Source organism: Acipenser ruthenus, chromosome 19, assembly GCF_902713425.1.
Source record: "Acipenser ruthenus chromosome 19, fAciRut3.2 maternal haplotype, whole genome shotgun sequence".
NCBI classification, from domain to species: domain Eukaryota; kingdom Metazoa; phylum Chordata; class Actinopteri; order Acipenseriformes; family Acipenseridae; genus Acipenser; species Acipenser ruthenus.
In genome coordinates this window covers 13,587,364-13,606,771 of record NC_081207.1, presented here as the reverse complement: position 1 = coordinate 13,606,771, position 19,408 = coordinate 13,587,364, and the positions used below count along the sequence as shown (strand labels likewise).

At 40.5% G+C, this 19,408-nt stretch overlaps 1 long non-coding RNA gene across 1 annotated transcript; it reads right to left on the bottom strand.

Moving 5' to 3' along the window:
* Window positions 1-360: 360 nt before the first annotated feature.
* Window positions 361-18,748, bottom strand: LOC117424189 (uncharacterized). The gene is made up of 3 exons (XR_009307767.1): window positions 18,300-18,748; window positions 2,926-3,031; window positions 361-1,838 (listed from the first exon to the last, which is right to left on the bottom strand). It is a non-coding gene; the product is annotated as an uncharacterized LOC117424189 (long non-coding RNA).
* Between the last annotated feature and the right edge of the window lie 660 nt (window positions 18,749-19,408).

Genomic DNA, 19,408 nt, shown 5'->3' with positions numbered 1-19,408 from the left:
AATCTGGTTGTGTAGGTCAAGTTTTTAGGGAAAAACCAGACACTGCAGAGGGAGAATGTAAAGGGTGGTTATTGAAAAATTGGAGTGCTGGGGGAATTGAGGGGTCCCGGCAAAAAAGGCCGGTAGGAGGAGGGAGCAGCTATGGGGGAGAAAAAGAGCACTGGGTCCAGCTGAGGTGAGATCACTGAACCTGCTAATGGGGCTTGCTGGGAACCCAACGTAGAAGTAAGGAATGCAGGTACTTGCTGTGAGCCTGGGAAAGAGAAAGCAGGGGCCTGCTGTACCACTGGGAAGGAAGGAAGAGTGGACAGAAAAGCAGGGCCCTGCTGGGCAGCCATTTGATATAAGGAATAGACAGGCTGTGTTGCCCTGTTGAAAGCTTGTAGCTGAAAAGGTAGAAGGAATATTAGAAAGAGAGGGAACCACAATGGGGGCCTGCTGGATGCCCATAGTGGCCAGAGAGATCACTGCAGGGGCCTGCTGGACGCCTGCACTGAGGGTGGGGGGTGTAACCTGAAAGGTTACAGTTGCTTGTTGGACAACAGTGGCGGATGTCGAAACCCCGGGATGGATCACGGGAGCAGCCGCTCCTAACTGTAAGAACAGTCTCTGGATCCAAATGCTCAATACTGCTGATGAGCCGAAAGAAGAAAAGCATTTCACAGAGAAAGGACCACTATGGGGGGCTGCTGGACGCTCCTAGTGGCCAGGAGGTCACTGCAGGGGCCTGCTGGATGCTTGCAGTGAGGGGGGGGGGGGGTAACCTAAAAAAATTAAGTTTGGAGGACCGCTGGGAAGTGCGGAAGAGTGGATTTAAAATCAGAGCCCTGCTGGGCAACCGTTTGAGGTAAGGAATAGAAGGGGGCTGCAGGGCCTGTTGAAGCCTGCAGCTGGAAGAAAACCGTTTGACAGAGAAGGGACCACTATGGGGGCCTGCTGGACTACAGTGAGGGGGGGGGGACCACTATGGGGGCCTGCTGGACGCCTGCAGAGGGTAGGTAACCTGAAAGGTTATAGTTGGAGCCAGAATGCTCAGGAACTGCTGAATGAGCCTTTGATTGGCAGTTTTCCGGATGTAGACGCGCTTTGTGGAGATGCAGTGGGTGCGGGGCGAGGTGTTTCAAGTCTGCTTATAATAAGCATGAATCGTGCTTGTTTTTTGAGAGTCGGAATGTTGGAATTTGTAGAAACACCCATTCAGACATGGGTTGGGCTTGTTTTGTCGTGAGACTTGGCAACACTGGGCGCAAGTTGTAAAGCAACGATCTGTGCCGACGTCATAGCGCCTGTGACGGGAAGGATGCTGCAGAATGGAGAGAAATAAAGTAAACAGATTCTCCTTAAGAGCTGTAGATTTGAATGGGATGTTGTTCCTACGAAGATCATGCTGGAGCCGGGAGATCGTTCAGTCTCTGATGTCAGGAGTTGCGGAGGAACGAGTGGCCAGGCAGGAGCCACGGCAGACAGGAGAAGCAGACATCTGGGCAGAGAAGTTTGGAGTGGTAAATACCGCCGAGCGAAGTTGTCGTGGAGTTGGCCCGGGAAGGACTGGTTGAACTGGCTGAGTGGATCTTCAAACCAACAGAAAAGTCGAATGCTGCTCAAAATTACAATATCCACAAACCAAAAGAAAATAAATAAAATAAAGTTCAACAAACAAGAGGGATTCTTCCCTTTTCCTCTTGTCCCTCCAGCTTACAAGATGTTTTTTGCATCATCTTTCTGGCTGTGGAAACTGGCAACAGCTTTCAGCAAGTGGACAGCTCCGCAGCAATTTCAGCACTCTTCCCACACTCTATTTCGGACAGTACCTCTGGTGTCCTCCTGGTTCAGCAGCCCTGCCTGAAATGAACAGACACCTTTTATACACAGTTTAAGGGCTGGGCAGCCAATTTACACATCACATACTTGGATTTTTACATGGCTGTCAGGGCTGGCCAATTTCTTAAAAAGACTTGTTGTCCAAAGGACAAAATGCTAGAAAAATCTACTTGTCCTTCTTAAAAATACTTGCCCCCTCCCCGTCGCACAAAGCACACACAAAATAAGTAGACTATAACTCGTAGTATTTTAGTTTAATTTAACAGTGAACACAATCAATCAATTAGTGATTTAAGAGGGGCGGGTCTAGCCTTATAGCTTGACTGGTTCATTAAATTCACAAAAGGTTCCCTGTGACCCGACCTCACCTCAACAAATGTATACCATACTTTAAGGAAATGTTTCTTTCAGTGCAGTTTAGAACACATTTGCTAGTACATTTAAGTAACATACTAAGAGTACAACTATAGTAAGCAATACTTAGGAGTTATTCAAATATAAAAATAGCTTCTGCCTGTTTTTTCCACTCTTTATAAGCTGATTTCAACTTCTGATGTACAGGTGTTTTAGTTTGTTGCATCACAGACACAAATTAATTGCCAACTATAATTCTGATTTTCTTAATGTTCTACTGTAAATAGTTTTATAACTGCTGAACCCCAGATTTATAAAAAAAAACTTGTATAACCTGTCAAGTTTCTCTGATTTTTGTTTCCGTTTTTAAAATGCACGCAATATTTACAATAGGCTCCATCAAATACTGCAGACATAAAATATGTGTTTTTTTGTTTATTTCTATGATATATTTATTTTACTTAATAGTACTATACTATACTTATAATTATATATATATATATATATATATATATATATATATATAATAAACTTTAGTTTTTTTTTAAACATATTCCAAACAAGTACACACTTGACCACGAGTGTTATAAATTACACAATCCGATTTTTTCAAATCCGCTAATACCTCAGCAACTATGCTGTATTTTTATTTTTTTTTAAACTTTAATAGATTGCTGAATTTAAATGTCAGGTTAATGTTTAGAAAGCAGTATAACTTATTTGATCATTTACAAAAAACATAAATAATACCTTAAGTTTAAAAGATTAGCGTGTGTCTTGACAGAGGCTCTCATCCTCAGGCAGCCATTTCTGGGTTTCTTTGTAACCAACAGAAGATCAGCTTCTGATTTGCTAGCTGTGGAAGAAGTAATAGGGGTGGAATGTAAACACATTTTAAAATGTTTGTGTATGTGCTAGACTTCTGCAATTCAGTTTTCAGAAACGTGGCTCTTACAAATATACCCAGAGTGCCTTTCTAGCAACAGAGGGAACATAGAAAAATTAAATAAATAAAAACTACTTGTCCGACGGGCAAAGTATAATGGCAAAACTTGTTGTCCGTCCTACAAATCGGGTTGTTCCGGGCGTTGGGCGATACGAATTGACCACCCCTGGTTGTCCAGCCCTTATGCAGTGAGGCAGCCTGTAGCGCTGCCTCCCTGTCACACATATATAATATATTACAGATATATACCAATGTTTTAATCTTTTGCTTTTTGCAAAATGTCATTGCACTATAATTGCAAATGCCAGACCATGTTCACATGTTAGTAATGACAGATATGGAACTGGTAAATAGCGAGGCACACATTGTTCATTTGCTGTGTTATGTGCTGAGCTGCAGATTGGGTTATTATTATTTATTTCTTAGCAGACACCCTTATCCAGGGCGACTTACAGTCGTTGTGCTGAGTTTAGAAATGCAGTAGATTATTATTAACTAATCAATAAACACTCAATAGAGCCTGTAACAGGATGACATCATTGGCAAGCTGTTTCTACCAGGAAGGAGACTCAAGAAAGCTACAGGTTTAAACTCGCTTTTGCACACTTTAATAATAAACAAATAACAAAACAAAACAAACAGGCACAATTGCCAAACAAACAGTTTAAACAAAACAGTATATATAAACACCAATGATAATTTCTCTATATATGCACAGCACACAAAACTAACCTCCACCACGAACATAGACATCAATTCAACCCACATTCTAAATTACCACCCATGAACACCTATTTTATACACCCGTGGCTGGAGCCTTAATTAATCATTTAAACATTTATTCAATTGACGGCTCCAGCCACATTCCCACCTATGTTTGCAGGGAGGATTTTAAATCCCTCCCTGCCACCCAATAACTCCCCACACAGCACACACCCTGCCGTGCTGCCACACACCTATACTAACAATAATACAAAAATACATTTAAATGATAACAATTATAATCGAGAGGAACGGTAGTTAAAAAAGACAGCGAAAACTGCCAGTGACTCTATACAGCATGGACACTTTACGTGTACTGAGGAGGCAAAACAAAAGTCAATACTTGTCATACAGTAAGAGAAATAAGTCACCAAAGTAAGGTAAAAATGTCCTTCTCCTTCTTTTTCTTGTTCTTCCGCCGTATTTCTGCAGACCCCAGGCACTTTTATCCACGCATATGTATATTACAGAACATCCGAGTTTAATGACAATGAACTTGTTTTGTCAAAATGGAAATATGCTAAGGAACACACTTATTGTGACGTCTATATCATTTATATTAAATTATTTATTAATGTTTTAAAATTGAAAATTTGCCTGCAAAAAAAATATTTATATATATAAAAACGGTCTGGAATACATGGGATTTGAACCTACAACCTTCAGTTTACAAGCGTGTTGTGTTATACTGTCAGTGCAGTATTTTGAAAGATGAAGTCAGCCAGCTGAGAATTCTCGGGACATTGAGATTTTTCAAGTTCTTCGTCGTCTTCATTCTGAGATTCTGATCTTGAGCTCAGGTTTCCTTGTGGTCCCTATTGGCGCTAGGAAGTACGGTTACTCTCGATACTGGTTGATGAGAGTAACGCTATTTGTGGTCCCCACTGGACAAAAAGGAACATTCATTTTCTGAGAATTAGCTATGCTGAAGGATAGCCTATATATTTGGTAAAAGTAAAACATAAATAAATAAATGCATTAATATAAATATTGAAATAAATTAATATACACATGAATACATAGATATTTATTTATTTATCTTGATATTTATTTATTTTTCACTAGCATATAAAAACTGCTATTTAATACTGTATGAAACGAAAATAAATACTCAACAGTTCTTGTTCAATTGTATATTAGTGAAGATTTTTGTACAATAAGGTCGTCATGCTTTCATATATTTTTACTTTCAAATTAAAAAATACTTTGTAACGCCCCGGACAATTGCTTTGTTGTTGTCTCTTCAGTTTGTCTTGTCTGTCTCTTATATATGTTACATGTATTGTGAGGGGAACGGGTCACGCCATTAGCATGGGAATGAGAAGTGAGTGAATGAGTGGGGAGCATGTGTGTTGTTGTTTATACTGGGGTTGCAGAGCATTTGAGAATTCAACACCATCTCCCAGAGTTAGGGTTGCCACCGGTCTGGTTTGACCGGACAGTCCGGGAATTGGCATCTGTGTCCGGGTGGCAGGAATTAACAAACCCAGACGCCCTAATGTCCGTTTAAGTGAAACGCATAAGAAACACCAACCTTCCTATAATATTTTCTTTGCCATACATTAGCTGCTTAAACAATTTCCACTATTAGAAATGTACTGTTTAGTACTGATCTGTACATTCTACTTTGACAAATTTGGACTTGCATGCGCTCCACGTGGAAATCATGGGATAAGTAGCTGGGTGGTTATAAGGAAAAAATAAACTTGATCAAATCCCGTCAAAGTGTGCTCGCTCACTGGTGTGGTGCACAGTAGGGGCCACAAATTCCAAGTTTCTGGGACATCATAAATTATATCTTTCTAATTCCTGTGACCTGGAGGTAAGAAGTATGCTATGTTGTTACCGCCAGTCAGTGCTTAATTTGTAAATCGGGAGGTCCCGGAACACATAGTGAGCGCGAGAGGGGGGGGGTGTTCCGGGGGGCTCTGAGGTACCGGAACGCATGAGAAAAAAAGTGACACACAATGTAGCCAGACAATGTAACTATAACCTGTGTTAAGGTGTCATCTTTAGCCTTGGCTACAATGCTTGCTGCCGCTAAATGGGCCTTGGTTCGGGCATGTTCAAAAACCTTTTTTCTGAGGGCTCTTTGTTGTTTTTTTACGTCAGAGGCAGAGGACGTTACTGTACATTCCACCCACTCTTTTGCTAGTTTCATCCCTCCAGTCTTTTCCAGACCCAAGCTCCCTACCTTTTTGCATGTTGTACAGCCCAGCTTTGAATTTTGCATGACAAGCCAGGGGTTATACGTTTGCTTTTTCTTGAACTGAGCCTCCGTTCAAACTGCACCTGCTCCGGACACTTCGTCGGTGGATGCACTGTCCTCCCTAGTGATGTGTAGTTCGTGAACGAATCGTTCTTTTTGAACGACTCACTAAGGTGAACGATGGGAATCGGAACAGATTCCCCATTGAATCTGTTCTTTTGGTTCACCCTACCCTATGAACAACCTGCGTGGCACACAGGAGTCGAGTTACCAGCCTATCAAAAGTCATGAAATGATTCCTTACCTCTCGAGTCTGGCTGATTTGTTCATTGTAACAAGGAAACCGGGTTGTTTCTCAACTCGTTGAGTGTTATGAAACTGAAGACCGTATGTGCCATATTGGATCCAAATTCCCGCTTACTTAGTGCATGATAAGAACTCTGTGTGAGCCAAAATGGCGTCAGTTACATCCTCCTGACCATAGCTATCTATGATCCAGACGGTGTGTACTTTCTAGAGTGCTGCTTCACGCTGTCAGTAACTCAGATTACAAGTTTGTGCACCAGAATTAATTTTTTTAATTTTTCTTACAGTTCTTCTTACTATGTACGTAACCTTGTGTAAGTCTTCCAAACAAATAAATAATAAAATGAATCACTACTAGTTGTAGCCTATGTGTGTTTGTTATTTTTTATACACATACAAAATTAATCATATCTATAGTTAACTATTTTGCACAAATTATGATTAATACTTCTAAGTCATCTTGAGTAAAGTCAGCCAAATTACTAAATAATATTAATAATAATAATAATTGAGATATATACACCTCATTTCCAAATAAATACAAACATCTACTGGTATTGTAACGTTATTATACCCAAGGCTTAATTATATAACTTGTGATTATATATTTGACCTTGAGGAATGAATGTATTTTATACATGACAATTTACAACTACGGTTAAATATTTTATAATTTAATAATGACGACGATTCACCTTAGTCCACAAGGTGAAACGTAGTATCAGCTACGATACAACGACCTTTTAGGAGGATATTGCACATTCTAAACGTCTATTATATTTTACACGCACATTAAATATACATTTTCTAAATGTTATTTTACTGTGTTAAACACTAAAAAATACTAAATATATACACGTTTAAACTTTGTTCATATACAATGTACATGTTGCGGTTCTGGGTGTGCTTCAACGTGTGATTGATTACATGACTAATCCCAAAGGTTTACTGGATAGAAGAGGAATTGGGTAAACAGCGTTTTGCTATGTGCTGAATAAATACCACGGATTAGTTCCACAAATACCACTCATTCGAGCCTCTCTTTTTTGTTGTTGTAAAAAACAATGGGTGACTCCAAATGTATAGAAAAAAAAAACACGTAAGAAATGCAATTGACTTTTTTTTTTTTAAAGATTAAATTAAATTAGTTGATACTGATGGCTAAACAATGCTAATGGTTCAAACTGTTATGTTATCTCCAGTATTCTAAATATATATTATTATTTTTTTGTTAAACTATATTTAATTTAATGTTTATGAACCAAGTCAACCAAATATAGATTCTCCCTAGATTTTGTGATGTGCAGTTCGTCTCGTTCGACTCGTTCTTTCCGGTTCAAATAAACCTACGTAAACAATCTTAATGCGGTCTACATTGATTGGTTTTGTGTCATTGAATCAGTGAATCAAATGAACGAAATGAATCGATTCACCAAACTGAACTGAATCAAATGAATCGAGTCACTACAAAGAATTGAACTGCCCATCACTAGTCCTCCCCGAACCCGTCCCCTTCTCCTGCCGAGTCTGACTCACTAGTGGCCTGCTAGCTAGTGGAGGACATGCCGGTGGTGATGCTGAACTGGTGGGATTAGCAGCGCAGACAGCGCTGCTAACTAAGGCATCGCCATCAGGAGCAGTTTCCCCCTCATTTTTGATTTGGCTTTCCTTTCCCACGACACGGTTCAAATTCAGTAGCGACGACTAGCGTAGGCTACGTGACGTGATTACGTAGGGACCTCTCACTAGCTGACCACCACTGTTTCAAGATCATAACCTCTATGTACAAATAAGAGAGCAGGTCTGGAATCGGTGTGGCGGGATAGGATGCGCTTTTACGGGGGGCGGGAGAAATAACAAGGAGGCAGAGGCAACTTTAACTAGAATGCTTACAGTGCAAACAGTGGAAAAAATAATAAATCATGCAGTGAGAGGTACCGGATCCGGACAAATTAGGTGCTGGAACGAAAAAAGTCAAATCTGAGAGGCGCTGGATCCTGTTCCAGCAGGATCCGGCTCAAATTAAGCACTGCCGCCAGTATGTAGCCTGCTTGAGGTCACGTGACTGCAACCCCTCACTTGGATTGTTTATATCACGTGGATATGTTCGTTGTCCTCAGTAATCGGATAAGGTGTTAAATGACAATGAGTACCGGGTGCATTTAATAGATCTAATGAGTCCTGCTTTCAATACACTCTGATGAAGACAACATGTCGAAACACATCAGCGTACCTGTTTTTACCTTGTTTTAATGAATAAAGTATGAATAATTGAAACACACATTTGGGATATAGACTTTTATTTAGCAGGAGTTGCCGTCTTTTGTCTTCGGCGGTGGCAACAGGTCTAATGGATTTCATCAAATATTTTAAACAGAGCTATCAAACAAAATCACAATCATAGAATCATAATAAGTTTTCAGTATAAAACGTGACACACTGTCAAAATGAAAACATTACAAAGTTAGTATCGGGTATGACCTCCCTGAGCATTAATACAATCCTGGCAGCATTGACGCATAGACCTGATCAGCCTCTGGATAGACTGCTGTAGTATGTTCCGACACTCTTCCTGTGCAGCTGCAGCCAGCTGGTGAAGGTTGGCTGGACACGGTTGCCCCACTGGTTGGATTGAATAACGCAACAGTCAGCATAACGGTCCTGGGCCGGTGTGGTGACGCTCTGCCTTCCAGGACATGGCCTGTCCCTCACAGAACTGGTTTCCTGGTTTCACTGGACTAGTCTGCTGATTGTTGAAGCAGAACATTTCATTCTCCGGGCAACTTCTCTCACAGACCGGCCTCCTTCAATCATGCCGATAGCAACCAGGAAATCTTCATTACTCAAGCGAGGCGTAGTCGTATCTTTCGCTGTTCTTGTGTTAATTAAAATCATGTATTTTCAAATGGCTATTTATACAAATTCTTAATCAACTAATTTTGGCAATTTTAAATCAACTCAAATAACAAACACGGAGCACCTGGCATTTTTATGAAATCACGTGACTTGAGCTCAGTATTTTGTTATCCCAAGGAACAATACTACTCAAACAATCTACAAACATAGCTGCTCACTATTTAAAATGTAAATAACATTACGTATGTGCTCAATGATCTGTTGATGTAAAACTTAGACTGTTGCATTCATTGTGCATCAATATTATATATATATAAGTACTCCAACTACATAACCGCTACACTACACATATTCACATCTTAACCCTTTCAACAGACTAGGCTACTATTTACACGTACCCTATCCAAATGGCAATACATTGCCTCAATGTAGGTTGAACGATTTTGCTATTCTCGTAACGTGTGTGTGTGTTATAAGTGAATAAAGAAGTGATATCTGAAACAAAAACACGTTTTCAACGTGAAAAAAACAACAACTATTAAAGTGGAGGGGGCCAAGGTTGCCCCAATTGTTTCTACTAACTTGGTTTGTGTTTTTCAGGCACAATAAAAGCGGATCAACTGCATGAAAAACACAAGCCAAGTTAGTAGAAACAATTGGGGCAGCCTTGACCCCCATCGCTTTTACAGTTGTGCCTATTTGCTTTGTGTTGGCCAAGGTTGCCCCAATTGTTTTTTCTAACTTAGCTTGTGTTTGTGATAATTCCACTTTAAATGGCTTGTCCCTTTTTATAACTTGGCGTTTTTTCACATTGTTTCAGATACAAAAATACAAGTAAACATGGGTGGGGCAGGGCTGGGGGCAGATATCAAAAACACATTCCAAATCTCAACTCTGGGTAGTTGATCTGTAGGCAAAAAGGGAAAGGAGAAGAAAAGAAAGTAAAAATAAATAACATTAAATAAAGACGTGAGAAATAGAAAAGTTGGTACGAGGGAAATCAAATCAAAATAATAATAATAATAATGACAAGGGGGGAACATAGAAGTTGACTTTTTCCAGTATTACTCTTATGCTTGGCTGTTAGTTCAGGTTTTGAATGTGCACTGTAACTAGCCAGGATATACAGTACAAGAACATACGTTCTCTTGCTTTCTTTGTTTGCTCGTGGGCAAAGAGTGTGCGAGAAATGCACTCTCCACTTGATTAGTGGAATTTATATAGCATCCCACTCTACTCAAGCCACTCCTTAAAATCAAGCTGTGGTCAGCACACATGTTTTTCTTTCTCTCAATAATAATGAAAACAAGCTGTGCATTTTTTAAAGTGTGACGGGGTGAAGGAGTCTTTGAGTCGCGGTGTAATGCATGTTCATGTTGAAAGAATCTGTGCCTCAGGGGGCTTTGGTTGGTCTTGTTTTTTAAGCTATTTCAAAACCAGAACACAGTTGCTCAAACTGTCCCAGTAGGTAAAAGTTATGAGATAGATGGAGACTTTATAAGTTGTAAGTAAAGTTCAATGTATGCAAATTTACAGTGTCATGTGATCCAATAAGCTGTGTGAGAGTGGTGTGCAGCTATTCCGCAACAGTCATGGGAAAGCAGGGACATCTCAGGGAGGTGGCTCAAATGACAGAAACCATCAACACCTGGTTCCAGCCCAGCACTGCTTTAAACACAAAGCAGGGTTGTATAAAAGTCTAACAGTAATGAAGGAGAAAGGGTACTAGTCGGAGAAAGAGAGCACTGATATTGGTGATTCACACCACACTGTCTCAGTCTCCACTAGCATTCCTTAGTATCTGCTCAGATTGCCCCAAGCTCAGGGCTAGATTAAAGGACGTGGGGGCCCTGCGCTAACCCATATTTTGGGGGTCTGTGATGGGGTACTCCCCGCCCCTGTGCATATTTCGTGTTTTGTGCCACAGGTGTATAAATAAGGTGATCACAGGTGGTGAAATAGTTAGTGATGGTGAGAATTAATGTTGGTGAAGGTATGCTCTAGAAAGAGTGCAAAGAAGAGCGACCAGAATTATCCCGGGTTTAAAAGGCATGTCGTATGCAGACAGGCTAAAAGAATTGAATCTATTCAGTCTTGAACAAAGAAGACTACGCGGTGATCTGATTCAAACATTCAAAATCCTAAAAGCTATAGACAATGTCAACCCGGGGGACTTCTTTGACTTGAAAAAAGAAAAAAGGACCAGGGGTCATAAATGGAGATTAGATAAAGGGGCATTCAGAACAGAAAATAGGAGGCACTTTTTTACACAGAGAATTGTGAGGGTCTGGAACCAACTCCCCAGTAATGTTGTTGAAGCTGACACCCTGGGATCCTTCAAGAAGCTGCTTGATGAGATTCTGGGATCAATAAGCTACTAACAACCAAACGAGCAAGATGGGCTGAATGGCCTCCTCTCGTTTGTAAACTTTCTTATGTTCTTATGTTTTTATCTGTATTTGTCAACTTCTTTTTTATTTTTTGTGCAAACTCCATGGCAGGATCTTGAAGGATCCCAGGGTGTCAGCTTCAACAACATTACATTACATCCATTTGCAACCCATGGTGCAGTCACGTTACAGTATTTTCCATCATGCCTGTGCATGGTAACCATTTATTTTCCAGTTTCAAACCAAAATTAGACACTTTTATGTTTTGCAGACTTGAGAATTGCATAAAAAAAGCTTTTATATTCGATGTGATTGGCGTTGTAGTTTATAAAGTCATTATGAAGGGAAAAATATATACAGTGCCTTGCGAAAGTATTCGGCCCCCTTGAACTTTGCGACCTTTTGCCACATTTCAGGCTTCAAACATAAAGATATGAAACTGTAATTTTTTGTGAAGAATCAACAACAAGTGGGACACAATCATGAAGTGGAACGAAATTTATTGGATATTTCAAACTTTTTTAACAAATAAAAAACTGAAAAATTGGGCGTGCAAAATTATTCAGCCCCTTTACTTTCAGTGCAGCAAACTCTCTCCAGAAGTTCAGTGAGGATCTCTGAATGATCCAATGTTGACCTAAATGACTAATGATGATAAATAGAATCCACCTGTGTGTAATCAAGTCTCCGTATAAATGCACCTGCACTGTGATAGTCTCAGAGGTCCGTTTAAAGCGCAGAGAGCATCATGAAGAACAAGGAACACACCAGGCAGGTCCGAGATACTGTTGTGGAGAAGTTTAAAGCTGGATTTGGATACAAAAAGATTTCCCAAGCTTTAAACATCCCAAGGAGCACTGTGCAAGCGATAATATTGAAATGGAAGGAGTATCAGACCACTGCAAATCTACCAAGACCTGGCCGTCCCTCTAAACTTTCAGCTCATACAAGGAGAAGACTGATCAGAGATGCAGCCAAGAGGCCCATGATCACTCTGGATGAACTGCAGAGATCTACAGCTGAGGTGGGAGACTCTGTCCATAGGACAACAATCAGTCGTATACTGCACAAATCTGGCCTTTATGGAAGAGTGGCAAGAAGAAAGCCATTTCTTAAAGATATCCATAAAAAGTGTCGTTTACAGTTTGCCACAAGCCACCTGGGAGACACACCAAACATGTGGAAGAAGGTGCTCTGGTCAGATGAAACCAAAATCGAACTTTTTGGCAACAATGCAAAACGTTATGTTTGGCGTAAAAGCAACACAGCTCATCACCCTGAACGCACCATCCCCACTGTCAAACATGGTGGTGGCAGCATCATGGTTTGGGCCTGCTTTTCTTCAGCAGGGACAGGGAAGATGGTTAAAATTGATGGGAAGATGGATGGAGCCAAATACAGGACCATTCTGGAAGAAAACCTGATGGAGTCTGCAAAAGACCTGAGACTGGGACGGAGATTTGTCTTCCAACAAGACAATGATCCAAAACATAAAGCAAAATCTACAATGGAATGGTTCACAAATAAACATATCCAGGTGTTAGAATGGCCAAGTCAAAGTCCAGACCTGAATCCAATCGAGAATCTGTGGAAAGAACTGAAAACTGCTGTTCACAAATGCTCTCCATCCAACCTCACTGAGCTCGAGCTGTTTTGCAAGGAGGAATGGACAAAAATTTCAGTCTCTCGATGTGCAAAACTGATAGAGACATACCCCAAGCGACTTACAGCTGTAATCGCAGCAAAAGGTGGCGCTACAAAGTATTAACTTAAGGGGGCTGAATAATTTTGCACGGCCAATTTTTCAGTTTTTTATTTGTTAAAAAAGTTTGAAATATCCAATAAATTTCGTTCCACTTCATGATTGTGTCCCACTTGTTGTTGATTCTTCACAAAAAATTACAGTTTCATATCTTTATGTTTGAAGCCTGAAATGTGGCAAAAGGTCGCAAAGTTCAAGGGGGCCGAATACTTTCGCAAGGCACTGTATTCTTCCGATTGTGGAGCTGCCATAAAAAAATGTGAGAAACACATTGTGTGTCCATCTGTCTGCGTTTGTTACATAGCCTATATTGTTTTTATACAGTTCTACGGTTATGCACCAATACAGTGCTGTGAACACGGTTTATATTTTCTGCACTCTTAAGTTCATACACTACAGGGTGGTCCGTCAGTCCTGTTGAGACTCATATGTGTTTGTGGGTTGCTTTGAGCTCCCTATGAGATATTCGGATACAAACAAGCCCAGCATGAAGTTAATTTGACAGCTGATGAAACTGTGGGTTTGCACAACCGAAGAATTTTTGCACAAACTGTCAGAAACCGTCTCAGCGAAGCTCATCTGCGTGCTCGTCGTCCTCACCAGGGTCTTGACCTGACTGCAGTTCGGCGTCGTAACCGACTTCAGTGGGCAAATACTCACCTTCGATGGCCACTGTCACGCTGGAGAAGTGTGCTCTTCACGGATGAGTGCCCAATAGTGGCGGTGGGGTTATGGTATGGGCATGCATAAGCTACGGACAACGAACACAATTGCATTTTATCGATGGCAATTTGAATGCACACAGATACCGTGACGAGATCCTGAGGCCCATTGTCGTGCCATTCATCCGCCGCCATCACCTCATGTTTCAGCATGATAATGCACGGCCCCATGTCGCAAGGATCTGTACACAATTCCTGGAAGCTGAAAATGTCCCAGTTCTTCCATGGCCTGCATACTCACCAGACATGTCACCCATTGAGCATGTTTGGGATGCTCTGGATCGACATGTACGACAGCGTGTTCCAGTTCCCGCCAATATCCAGCAACTTTGCACAGCCATTGAAGAGGAGTGGGGCAACATTCCACAGGCCACAATCAACAGCCTGATCAACTCTATGCGAAGGAGATGTGTCGTGCTGCATGAGGCAAATGGTGGTCACACCAGATACTGACTGGTTTTCTGATCCACACCCCTACCTTTTTTTTTAAGGTATCTGTGACAAACAGATGTGTATCTGTATTCCCAGTCATGTGAAATCCATAGATTAGGGCCTAATGAATTTATTTGAATTGACTGATTTCCTTATATGAACTGTAACTCAGTAAAATCTTTGAAATTGTTACATGTTGCATTTATATTTTTGTTCAGTGTGTGTGTATATATGTATATATATATATATATAATATATATATACTGTTTGTGTATATATAGGTATGCCGTAATCGAGAAAGCCGTCACAAAATTAACCAAAAGCAAGCTTCTGTGCGCCTCTCTTCATGTGTGTGTGGGCCCATCCAGCAGCATGCAGGTTTGTAAAATGTCCCAAACAAACGGCAACCTCGTGGGGGTTCTGCTGCATATAGGTTAATCCGGCCCTGCTCAAGCTAACAGATTGGTTGTTTCCAACACAAAACATGAGAAACAGCCTTGTTCACCTTTATTATGCCAACAGAGTAATGCAACAACTCTGAGGCCTTTACAATGATAATGATCCGATCAGTTGTTTGCAACATGAGGCAAATGGAAACTCTGTTGAACAGCATAGAGATTGTAAGCTTTGGATAAGGGGAAGCAGCACTCCCTAAGGGCAACAGTGGAAATGGTAACAATGTGGACAATGCAGTAACTTTACCAGCCACATTCCAGCACAGTTTATAGCCCATAAATATAAAGCAGCTGCTTCTCATCCAATGAGATCCTCCTTATAGGTGGCGTGAGTCTGCACACCATTGGGCACTCACCTGTATCCGATGCCACATCTGTCAACACATTTCTCTAGGAGACTAAGCTGTTTTGTCTCTGTTAGGCTTCATTAATGGCTCCACTGTGGTGTTAAGGCAGTGTGTCACTCTTGCAAATGAAATGTTTAGTCTTAGTGAGTCATCTCCTATATAAAGAATTTAATTAAATATATGAAGGCTAATTAATTTTGGCAGCCACCTTCCTGCTCCCTGCTCTCTGCTTGTGGTTAGCTAACTGTAGAGAAATGTGCTGATTCTGTGCATTGCTTTTTACCCTCATTTCTCCAGACAGACAGACTACACTAATTCGCAATCTTTTCACATGGTTTATTATTACCATACTGGGATCTTTTGAAATGAAGAGCCAAGCAAATAAATGCAACTCCCTTTACACCTCATTCATTGCACTTCAGCTGAGAATTACACTACCTCTTGGTAATTACAATAGTTACTCCAACACAGTTAGAATAAGCTATGGAGGAAAACTACTAGAGTATTGCCTAAGGTAGCCCAGTTGTTTCAGTGCCATTCAAATATTTTTTTCTGGACAACTCTGACATCACATACAGCTAGTGGATATATGAGGATAGAAAGTGCACACAACCTCGTTACTGCTCTTCTTGTTCTCCTTGTTTGAATTATAACACTGTAGTCACAATTGGGCTACTAGTTCCTACTGCAATTAAAATGGGGGTCCAAGAGTGCCCCAGTTGTGTCTTGTTTAACTTTGCCAATTGTACATCTTTACACGGTTGATCCTTTTTTGTATATAACGTGGATATGTAGGTATAACATCTTCATATGGCTTGTGCCTTTATTAACTGGGCAGTTTGTGTACATGTGGAATGTTTGTGAACAGGTGAAATGTATTGATTCTAACCTGCTGGGGTTCCAAACATACAGTAGGTTGAACTAAAAAGGTAAATAAGTGTGGGCTTTAATAGTTAATGTTATGAGGGTGTCCGTGTCATCCGAGCTCATTTTAAAGGCAGGCTAACCAATGCTTTAATAGCCACTTAAGGCTTGAACACAAACTGTCTTGTCTTTGAAATATCTGCAAATTATAAAATACAAGCAAAGAGCCAGAAATGGCTATGAAGAGGTAAAAGCAGTGGATTTTAAAAGCTTGTTTAGCACTCCTTGATTGTAGCTCACAACATAATTCCAGAACCCTTACTGTAGTGCACTTCCATTTGTTATATGGGTCTCAAGTGTGCAATTTTGAAAGAAACACGTGTCATAGTAAAGATAGATTTTTATTTTAGTATACACTTGGCAGGGCCAGCCTGTTTGGCCAATTGTGCGCCGCCCCCTGGGAGCTCCCGTCTACGGTCCGCTGTGGAATAGCCTGGACTCGAACCGATGACGTCCAGGCTATAGAGCGCATCCTGCACTCCACCCGGAGCACCTTTACCGGATGCGCCACTCGGGAGCCCCCCCAGCTGCAAGATTCTAGCCTGAACTCTCTTGCGCTCTCCCCTCATATTTGCCCCATTATCATACCCCTGACCTCTGCAGTTTTGCAATGACAATCCATGTTTTTCCAATAGCTCTAGGAAGGAGTTTGTCAAACCTTCACCAGAACAATCTGTAATGACTAAGAAGTCCAAAAAGTGTTCCTGAATTTCAGTTGTACTGCCTGAAAAATCCACTATTCAAATGACCACAGTCATTTGCTCCTGATGGCTCAAATCTGGTGTACAATCAATAATCACTGAGTAGTACTTGGCTTTTTTGACATGATCAACAATGTTCTTCCATTAAATGTATTAGTTCATTTTGAACTGTCTTGCCAAGATAATGATCATGGGTCTCCTGTGCATTAATTCTCCTTATATGTTCCTACATCACAGGGTCAAACCTTCCAAGCCTTTCAATCAGTCCCAAAAAGCTGCCATTATTGTGAACACCAAGTTTGTCAACACTACCACGAAATGCTAAGTTATGCTCTCCTAAATACTGTGTGATTGCTATAACATTTCGCCAGTGCTGTTTTTCAAGCTGAAGCCTCTGCTGATGTTACTGATCAATGGTTGCACATGTTCTGCTTCCAAGTATGCATGCATGCTATTAAAATGGCTATGGGAAGTATCATGCTCTTTTAGCTGTACTGACATATTCTGCCAGTTTCTGTAACCAGATGTGGTTAGCTGAATTGATGTTCTTCCACACAATTTACAGCAAAAATAGTACAAAGCATCTTTACTCTTTGAATATACTAGCCAGCTCCTGTCTACAATCTCTCCATTTGGAAGTTGCGTCTGTAGTTTTGAACAGAAAAACTCCTATTTGAGTCATCTTTAGGGAAGCAGTAGTTTTTCTGCTGCACTGGACCCTTTCCCACTAACAAGTCTTTTAATCGCTGAGTAATAACATTTAGCCACATTCCAGGATCATCCAAATCAGTCATGCAGGAATACTCAGATTCAACATTCCTAATCATCCAAATCAGTCATGCAGGAATACTCAGATTCAACATTCCTAATCATCCAAATCAGTCATGCAGGAATACTCAGATTCAACATTCCTAATCATCCAAATCAGTCATGCAGGAATACTCAGATTCAACATTCCTAATCATCCAAATCAGTCATGCAGGAATACTCAGATTCAACATTCCTAATCATCCAAATCAGTCATGCAGGAATACTCAGATTCAACATTCCTAATCATCCAAATCAGTCATGCAGGAATACTCAGATCAACATCCCTAATCATTCAAATCAGTCATGCAGGAATACTCAGATCAACATCCCTAATCATTCAAATCAGTCATGCAGGAATACTCAGATTCAGCATGGACTTCTTTAACTGCCTAATTTGCCAAATTAATGCCACAAAGTAGATATGGAGTTTCTGTATCATCATTAGGCCAACTTATATTAAGCTCAATACTTTCAGAAGAAGTAGTTGGAGGTTAATTCCTACCTCCTTGGTCCAACTTCACAAACTTTAACATTGCATTTTCCTGGCTTTTCTGCATTGCAGGACGGTCTGCTTTCACCTTTCTCTTCTGAGCTCCGGAGGAGTATTTCAGGACGGTCTGCGTTCACCTGTCTCTTTTGAGCTCCAGAGGGGTATTTCATGACGGTCTGCTTTCACCTTTCTCTTCTGAGCTCCAGAGGGGTATTTCATGACGGTCTGCTTTCACCTTTCTCTTCTGAGCTCCAGAGGGGTATTTCATGACGGTCTGCGTTCACCTTTCTCTTCTGAGCTCCAGAGGGGTATTTCATGACGGTCTGCGTTCACCTTTCTCTTCTGAGCTCCGGAGGGGTATTTCATGACGGTCTGCTTTCACCTTTCTCTTCTGAGCTCCGGAGGGGTATTTACGCCCCTTGTCCCTGTCCCTGCTACTACCGGCTGCACTCATAATTATTGTGGTGATTCCCTGTCAATTAAAATAAAATTAAATACAAATATGATTGATTTTATTTTCAACATTATTATAAATTTAAAATATTTATTTGTAATTATATATTTATATTAATGTTGAAATGTAAAAACTTATTTTGAAACAGATTAAATATGGTAAAGTTAATTCTATCAATTCATGGCAGTATTTGGTAAGTTTCTGTTTTAATGCACCGTGGATTTAGTTTGCACTTGTGTTTTTCTGGTGAATATATACCTTGATAAACTGATAGAGGAGCAGGAAGAAAAACACACACACATTCCAAATTATGAACATGACGGCTAAGTAAAGAAGCACTCATTTAAAAACGTAATGTCCATTATGAAAAAAGTTTGCAGCATCTGCATGCAAATAATAAAAAAATGAACAATCACTGCCTCCCAAACAACACAAGAAATGCACTGAATTCCTAACAAAAATGCAAAAGTAATATTTGTAATAATTCATGATAAAAAGGCAGTAAAAGGCAGTAAACTGGAAAGATTGTACGCAAAATTCAGTTAGGGTTGCCACTAATTTAAAATCATTTTAAACAATGCAGCAAAAACGTAACGGTCCTCTCTCCTTTCAACAGTGTCAAAATATGCAGTTCCCTTTCAATTCGAAGACAACCACCACTACATTA